Genomic DNA, 7,384 nt, shown 5'->3' on the forward strand with positions numbered 1-7,384 from the left:
AATAAGTGTTACCTATCACCGATGCAACTGTCATCTCCACCCAGAATAATGCCACATGTTTTGAAAACCTCAACTCATTTATTTGTTGCATATTTCCTTTGTTAGACTAAAAATTTGCAGAAACTACATTTTTAAGGAAGACTTTATCAAAGGGGGGAGAATGCCACAAAGCACATGTGGAGGTTGGAGAACAACTTTGGTTTTCTCTTTTCACCTTTACAGATATCCTGGACATCACAATCAGGCCATTAGGTTTATACAATGAGCATCTTTACCCACTCAGCCATCTGGTCAACCCTGTAGAGACTATATTTGATTTGTCTCTATATTCCCAGAACCTGGCCTAAGTCATACCCATAAGAGAGCCTGGTGGCAACTCCCTTTCCAGGTGGCAAGGGAGGAAATACCAACAGCCAACTCACAACCTCTTTATTGTCAGTTATCTGCTCCGGTCCTGCCATTTGGGGCTTCCTTTCCCATCCTTCCTGGTCTAGTTACTGTGCACCAGGGATGCTCACTGACTAGCTGTGCTCTCTGCTCCCTTCCCTGAAGGTTTTTTGCTCTTCCTAGGTAAAATGCTGCCAAATAAATGAAAGGGTTTTAAATTTTTTAGACATCATCTACTTCTGGGCTGAAGAGATGGCTCAGCAGTAAGAATACTAGCAGCTCTTTCAGAGGACCGAGTTCAGCTCCCAGCATCTACATGGTAAATCATAACTGCCTGTAGCTCCATTTCCAGGAGTCTCATGGTCTCTTCTGGACCCTGTAGGCACCTGCACAAATCTGGTACACATAAACTCACACAGGAATACACATATACACACTCAAAGAAAAATCAGTCAATGGAGATGGAGGAGAGGTTAGATTTCTAGATCACTGGTCCCACTCACATCAGGAGTTGTAACCAGCTCTACAAAAGACATAAGTGGGCAATACGTCTGCCAGAGTGTGGAGGTTCAGGCCTGAGAAAGCCCTCCAAACATATTGGATTATCAGATGACACCACACTATGCTACTCTGGAAGTTGAGAAATGACTGGAGAGGAGAAGGAAATGCAATGAGCAGGCATGGGGGCAGCAGCTTTCTGTGAAATTTTGTTGTGTAAACTACAAGGTTTCTTTCTCCCTAATGGAAGACATTCTCATTTACCCCCAAGACTAGAAATGGAGAAACATAACAACGCAGAGAACTGAGAACTGGGAAGATACAAAACCACAAACTGTTAGACTTTAAAGATGAAGCAAAGGAGGTCAGAGATAAGTTCCCCTGTGTACAACATGCCCTCTGGCCTGAGCCTTTAGGCACGTGATGGAACATAGTCCTGATCTCCACAAGAGTAGGGATTGCTGGCAGATCATTAACTAACTGCCCAGGAACAAAAGGAAACTCAGATCTCTGAAGAATTCCCTTTACTCGTTTCCCCTCACGTTATCACAGATACGATAAGCCAAGGCTATATGCTCAACTCTGAGAGTGTAGGAGCTCTTTGCTGTAGAAAGGGTGGCAGATGGGAATCCACAAAGCAGAAATAGATACTGGATAAATTGTACTCAGAGGGCAGCCTGGACATGATTTGTTTAAAGATCAAAGTCTCATGAAGCATGCCAGTCCTTCTTCACAGTCTGGGCTGGGTGGTGAAAGCTTTGTCCCAGAGTTGGAGCCCAGAAGGAACACAGAGTTGTCTATGCTTGGAGTTGCTGCAAACAAGATCAAGAAGACCAATAAGCACAGACTCTTAGGCCCTCTTCTGGCCTGCAGGCATACACACAGACAGAATATTGTATACATAATAAATAAATAAATATTAAAAAAGATAGGAATGGCAGCACACACCTTTAATCCCAGCACTAGGGAAGCAGAGGCCAGCATATCTTTGAGTTCAAGGCCAGCTAGTCTCTAGAGCGAGTACCAGGACAGCTAGAGCTGTACAGAGAAACCCTGTCTTCAAAATAATAATTATGATGATGATGATGACAATGATGAAAAGACCATTGTACCTTCACTATCCTACATAGAACACTTAAGCCTTGCTCCTCCCTTGACTACTTTGGCTGCCTTGTGACAACTTAAAGAAACTCCATTTTATAACAGACATCCATCTTGATACCCACTAGCCTTTGGTCTCTGACTCCAGTCCCCATAAGATACATTCCCTATAAGATACTGAGTAACCCTGACTCAGTGACCCTCACCCAAAAATGATTACTTGTTATGATATGACTACGTGCTTACACAGATAACAAAAGATTGTTTTGAGTTGCCTTAAGCACTTGACAGAAAAGATCAATTTTTGTTTGCTTGAGTAGATTTTGAAGATCTTCTTCTGGCTTTCACCTTTAAAAATCCTTCCCTCACCCCCTTCTCATGGCAATCTCAATTTTGGCTCAGAGACTGTTTATCCTGCTAGCAGTAAATCAATAAATCTTTAATTATAATTAAATTGAGTTTATGGTCTTTTTCCAGAAGTCACAAACTCTATAACATTTGGAGTACCCAGTGAGATCCCTGAGGGACCCCAGACTTAGGGTTAGAGGCCTGAATAGTCCACCAATTCCCAGCTCTCCCCTCTCCCACCTTGCCCCATGTCCACAGGAAGTAGCCAGGCTTTAGCCGGCACCCCTTTATCCAAGGAGTCTAAAATATTTGGCTGAGGGGATTCACCTCAATTCACTGGCACCCCTTTATATAAAAAGTCTGGATTGTTTGGCTGGGGGCTTCACCCCAGTTCCTGGGATAAGCTCTCTCCCCTTGGAGTTGCCTCAATCCAAACTCCACCTTCAAAAAGCCCACCAAACAGTAACCCCTCCTTAGGGAAGGTCAAGACTGCTCCCACAGGCTATTTAAACTGCCCCTCAGAGAATGAACATGTGGTCTCCGGGTTTCACGTGGTCTCCCCTTCTCTCTCTTCTCCTCTCCATGTTTTCCTGGGGCTACCTGGGAGTAAGATCATCTATTAAACATGGGCATTTTTTAATTATTTGTGTCAGCAGAGAAGTTTCCTGGCCAAAAGAGAAAATATTTAACATAAAGTTCAAAGTCTCTTCTGAGATTCATGCAATCTCTTAACTGCAATTTCCTGTAAAAATCAAAATCAAAAACAGATCACATACTTCCAACTGTGTGATTATTAGCACAGGATATATATTACCATTCCAACACGTAGGGAAGGGAGCATAGTAAGGAAATACTGAACCAAAACAAGACCAAAAATCAGCTGGAGCAAACTCCAAACTGCATCTCCATGTCTTGTGTCAAACTGCTCTTCAGATCTCCAGCTCCTTCCAGCTTTGTTGACTGCAGCACACTTCTCTCTCTTGGGCTGTTAACAGTTCTCCTTGGCAGGTATCCCAGGGCTCTGGCATTTCTAACATTTTAGGGTCTTCAAAGCAATCCAGGCTTCACCTTCACAACTTCACACAATGGCCTCCCTAAGCCTCCATTCAGTGACACCCCTAACACACACCTGGCCTCAGTTGCTTTCCTTCCTTCTGTCCTTAACTCCAGAACCACGTGGCTGAAGCTGCCAAGTTCTGCTGCTTACTGGGACTGAAACATGAACCCTTTGTTCAATAACATCTTCATCATCTTTCTATTTTTGATAGTTTCCTTCACTTCCTAAGCTTGGATGTTCTGAAACTCACTCTGTAGACCAGGCTGGTCTCACACTCAGAGATCTGACAGCCTCTCCCCTCCCAATGCTGGGATTAAAAGCCTGTGCCACCACCGCTTTGCCTAAATATTTCTTTAATTCCTTTGCAAAAGTTGGAAATTTAGCTGGGTGGGATTTTGCCCTGAGGTCACCACTCCCCTTACTCCATTTCTTAATCTGTTCATCTCCTTGAATACAGGTCTTAGCTCCATTCCACTTCCCTTTCTCCTCAAATTGTACATATTTTTTATTTTTTTTCTTTTTATTCTTTTTTTTTTGCTGCCATTTTTTTTATTGAGAAAAGGAATAAAAAAGTTTCCGCCTCCTCCCAGCCTCCCATTTCCCTCCCCCTCCTCCCACCCTTCTCCCCCTCTCCCCCCTCCTCTCCCTCTCCCTCTCCAGTCCAAAGAGCAGTCAGGGTTCCCTGCCTTGTGGAAAGTCCAAGGACTCTCTGATCATGATGTACATTTTTTTTATTTTTACTTGCTCAGCTTTCTTCTTTTCATTAGAAATCTTCAATGGAGTTAACATTAATAATCACACAATAGAATCTATACTAGGCTGTTTTTGCTATGCCCAGATCACAGAGTCCCTCCAAAACCAACTAGGAAATGAAGTACTGTATATAAAAGCAAAAGGCCTTTATTCTTATACAAATTTGCAAATTTGAACTCTCTGTGTGTCCAACATATTGGCTGATCAGAGAGTCTCAAGATCAGTAGGGGTTTGGTTTTTTTTTCTTTTTTCTTTTTGTTTTGTCTTGTTTTTCCAAGATGAAGTTTCTCTGTAGCTTTGGTGCCTGTCCTGGAACTAACTCTTGTAGACCAGGATGGCCTCAAACTCACAGAGATCCACCTGCCTCTGCCTCCTGAGTGCTGCAATTAAAGGCATGTGCCACCACCACCTGGCTGGGGTTTGGTTTTTACAGGAAAGGAAGGGTGAGGGATTTCTAAGGTTCAGGATCCTTGATTGGCTGACACTTGTCTAGGGGTGTCCTAGTGAAAAGTGATGGGTGTGTGCAGGCAGGTGATCCTGTCTACAATGGTGGGAACAATAGGAATTTCCTTTGGATGGTCTGTTCCTGGATAGTGTCTGGATAGTCTCAGTTTGTGGTCTTTCTTGGAACCAGGTAATTAGGATAAACTAATTTTTTTACCCTAGACTCTGGCCTCTATGAGCTTGTCATGATTGTCATGTTTTGAAATTTCCTCTGCCAATGGAATTAATCCAAATCTCTTCACTTTAGCCTCAGGCTAGAATTTTAGGATAAGAGCCAAAAGCAGCCACATTCTTCACCAAAATATCACGAGAACAATCTCCAGTCACATATTATATTCTTCTCCTCTGAAACCTCCTGAGTTCATCAAATCATACTCAGCACCACTGTCTTCCTTGCTCCTCCTAGTCTGAACTATTAAGAAGCACTTAAAGCACTCAACTGTTTTTCTAATCCACAGTCCCAAGGCCCATATCCCTTCAAAGAAAAGCACGGTCAGGTCTAGTACAGCAATACCCTAACCCCTAGTACCAAATTCTGTCTTAGTTAGGGTTTCTATTAATATTGTGAAGAGACACCATGACCAGTGCAACTCTTACAAAGGAAAAACATTTAATTGGGGTGGCTTACATTTTCAGAGGTTTAGTCCACTATCACCAGGTTGTGACACGGTGGCAATCAGCAGATACGGTGCTGAAAGTGCTACATCTTGATCTGCAGGCAACAGGAAGTGGTTTGAGTGTCACACTGAGCAAAACTTGAGCAAAGGAGACCTCAAAACCTACCCCCACAGTCACAGACTTTCTCCAACAAGGCCACATCTATTCCAACAAGGTCATACCTCCTAATGGTGCCACTCCCTATGAGTTTATGGGGGGCCAATTATATTCAAACCACCACAGCTGGAATATACCAAAAACCCATTTAAGATCTATAGCATATTTGTAAGATTGCAAATACAAATGCTTGAATGTTTGTTTTAACAAGTTTTAAATATCAAGGCATCGAACTTCATTTCTTCTCTCTTGCCACCAACTCTGCATCTTTTCCTCAACTGTTTAGTGGAAACCTGTTGGAAACCGCAGTCCCTCACAAGTATACTAATTCTGTGAGCATCGGCTATGCAATAAAGACTTGGTCTAGACTACAGAATTCCACAGGGAATGGAGTCGCTGCCTATAAGATGCTGACAGCTCACTCACCCATTTTTCATTCCCCGTCCATATAGCAAGTACTAGACAGGAGGATAGTGCTGGCTACTTCCACAGGACCACAGAAGTGATGCATAAAACTGAAATAAAGATGGAAAAGGACAAATTAGAGTGTTCTAGAAGCAGACGCCCAAGGGCTCAGCACAGTACAGAGCAGCGACATTTAAGGAAACGTCATTTAGAGGAGGCTAGAGCACTAATAATGGAGTAGGGTAGGGAAGGCGTTTGCAAAGAAAAGGCTGAAGAGTGAGATCTCCTATGTGGGGAATCAGACTGACTAGATGGAAATGCATTCTGGGGTGACAGAAAACCACTAAAAGGCTGTAATAACGTAGAATACCATACAGACTACCTGTATTGTAGACAATGAGTTAGGGATGATAACATTAAACTGGAGGAGGGAAGGGACTCGGGGGCAAGCCTGGTGTGGTGATCTACAGAAAGAAACCCTAGTTTGGTAGTCGGAAGATGAAGAGAGACTAGACAAGTCCAGAGACATGGAGGAGGTAGTATTGTCAAAACTGAATGATTGGGACCCAGACCGGTGAGCCTCAAGGTCCCCTGTAAGGGAGCCCGGGCACCCTCAGCCTGTGCTCCAGGGGCTCCTGTGCTCTCCTGGATCCTGCACTGCCTGCCCCGTTCTTCCTTCTGTCCCTGGATAATTGGGCTACCAGGCAGCCCTGTTTAGGTGCTGAGGAGTTCCATCTGGACGGGTGAGTGTGTGCTATCCAGGGGCGATTGTCCCGGAAGAGAGCACAAACCCCCCTCCCTCAGCTACTTCTGCAGGGCTGTCTTTCTTACACACGACCCCTTCCACCCTCCAAGCCTGCGTTTTCTGCAAGGTCCTTTGCTCAGGAACAGTTTTCTGCTCCTACACTAAGGCTTCCAACCCAGAGTGGTGAGTGCCTGCCTACATGTCAGGCCTCAAGGACCCCTGAAATGGAGCAAGCGCACCTTCAACTTGTGAGGCAGGGTGTCCTGTGTTCTACTCGTCCCTGCCCTGCCCCCCAAGTTCCTCCTTTTTGTCCGCGGGTCATTGGACTACCAGTCGTCCATGTTTGGGTGCTGAGGAGTTCCAGCTCGACGGGACGGGCGCTGCTTCTACACTGAAGAGATACACCCAGACACTCAGTCACAGCAAAGACTGGACCAAGACAGCAGGCCTCTCCTGGCTCCATTTGAAGGAGGAGATGGGAAGGCGCCAATGCAAGACTTCCTCCAACAACCTGAAAGGCAACATGACATCACCAGAAACCAGGGATCCCGAAATAAGAAAAATTGTCCACCCTACTCCAGAAGAATTAGAAGAAATCGACTCAAAAGTGAATTATATGAAAATAATAGAAGACCTTAAACAGGAGGTGAAAAACTGCCATAAACAATTAGAGATTACAAACAAAAAGGTAGAGGAAATGAATAAATCGCTCAAAGATACCCAAGAAAACCAAGAGAAACAAGAAAAAGCAATCAAACAGGTAAGGGAAGCGGTTCAAGACTTGAAGAATGAAATGGAAGTAATGAAGAAAA

At 44.1% G+C, this 7,384-nt stretch overlaps 1 long non-coding RNA gene across 1 annotated transcript; it reads right to left on the minus strand.

Annotated features, from left to right (window-relative positions):
- Window positions 1-477: 477 nt before the first annotated feature.
- Window positions 478-5,947, minus strand: LOC126491473 (uncharacterized). The gene is made up of 3 exons (XR_007589403.1): window positions 5,849-5,947; window positions 5,277-5,360; window positions 478-1,697 (listed from the first exon to the last, which is right to left on the minus strand). It is a non-coding gene; the product is annotated as an uncharacterized lncRNA (long non-coding RNA).
- Window positions 5,948-7,384: the final 1,437 nt, after the last annotated feature.

Source organism: Alexandromys fortis, unplaced genomic scaffold (genome assembly GCF_014885135.2).
Source record: "Alexandromys fortis isolate MF-2015 unplaced genomic scaffold, M_Fortis_MF-2015_v1.1 scaffold_262, whole genome shotgun sequence".
Lineage (NCBI taxonomy): Eukaryota > Metazoa > Chordata > Mammalia > Rodentia > Cricetidae > Alexandromys > Alexandromys fortis.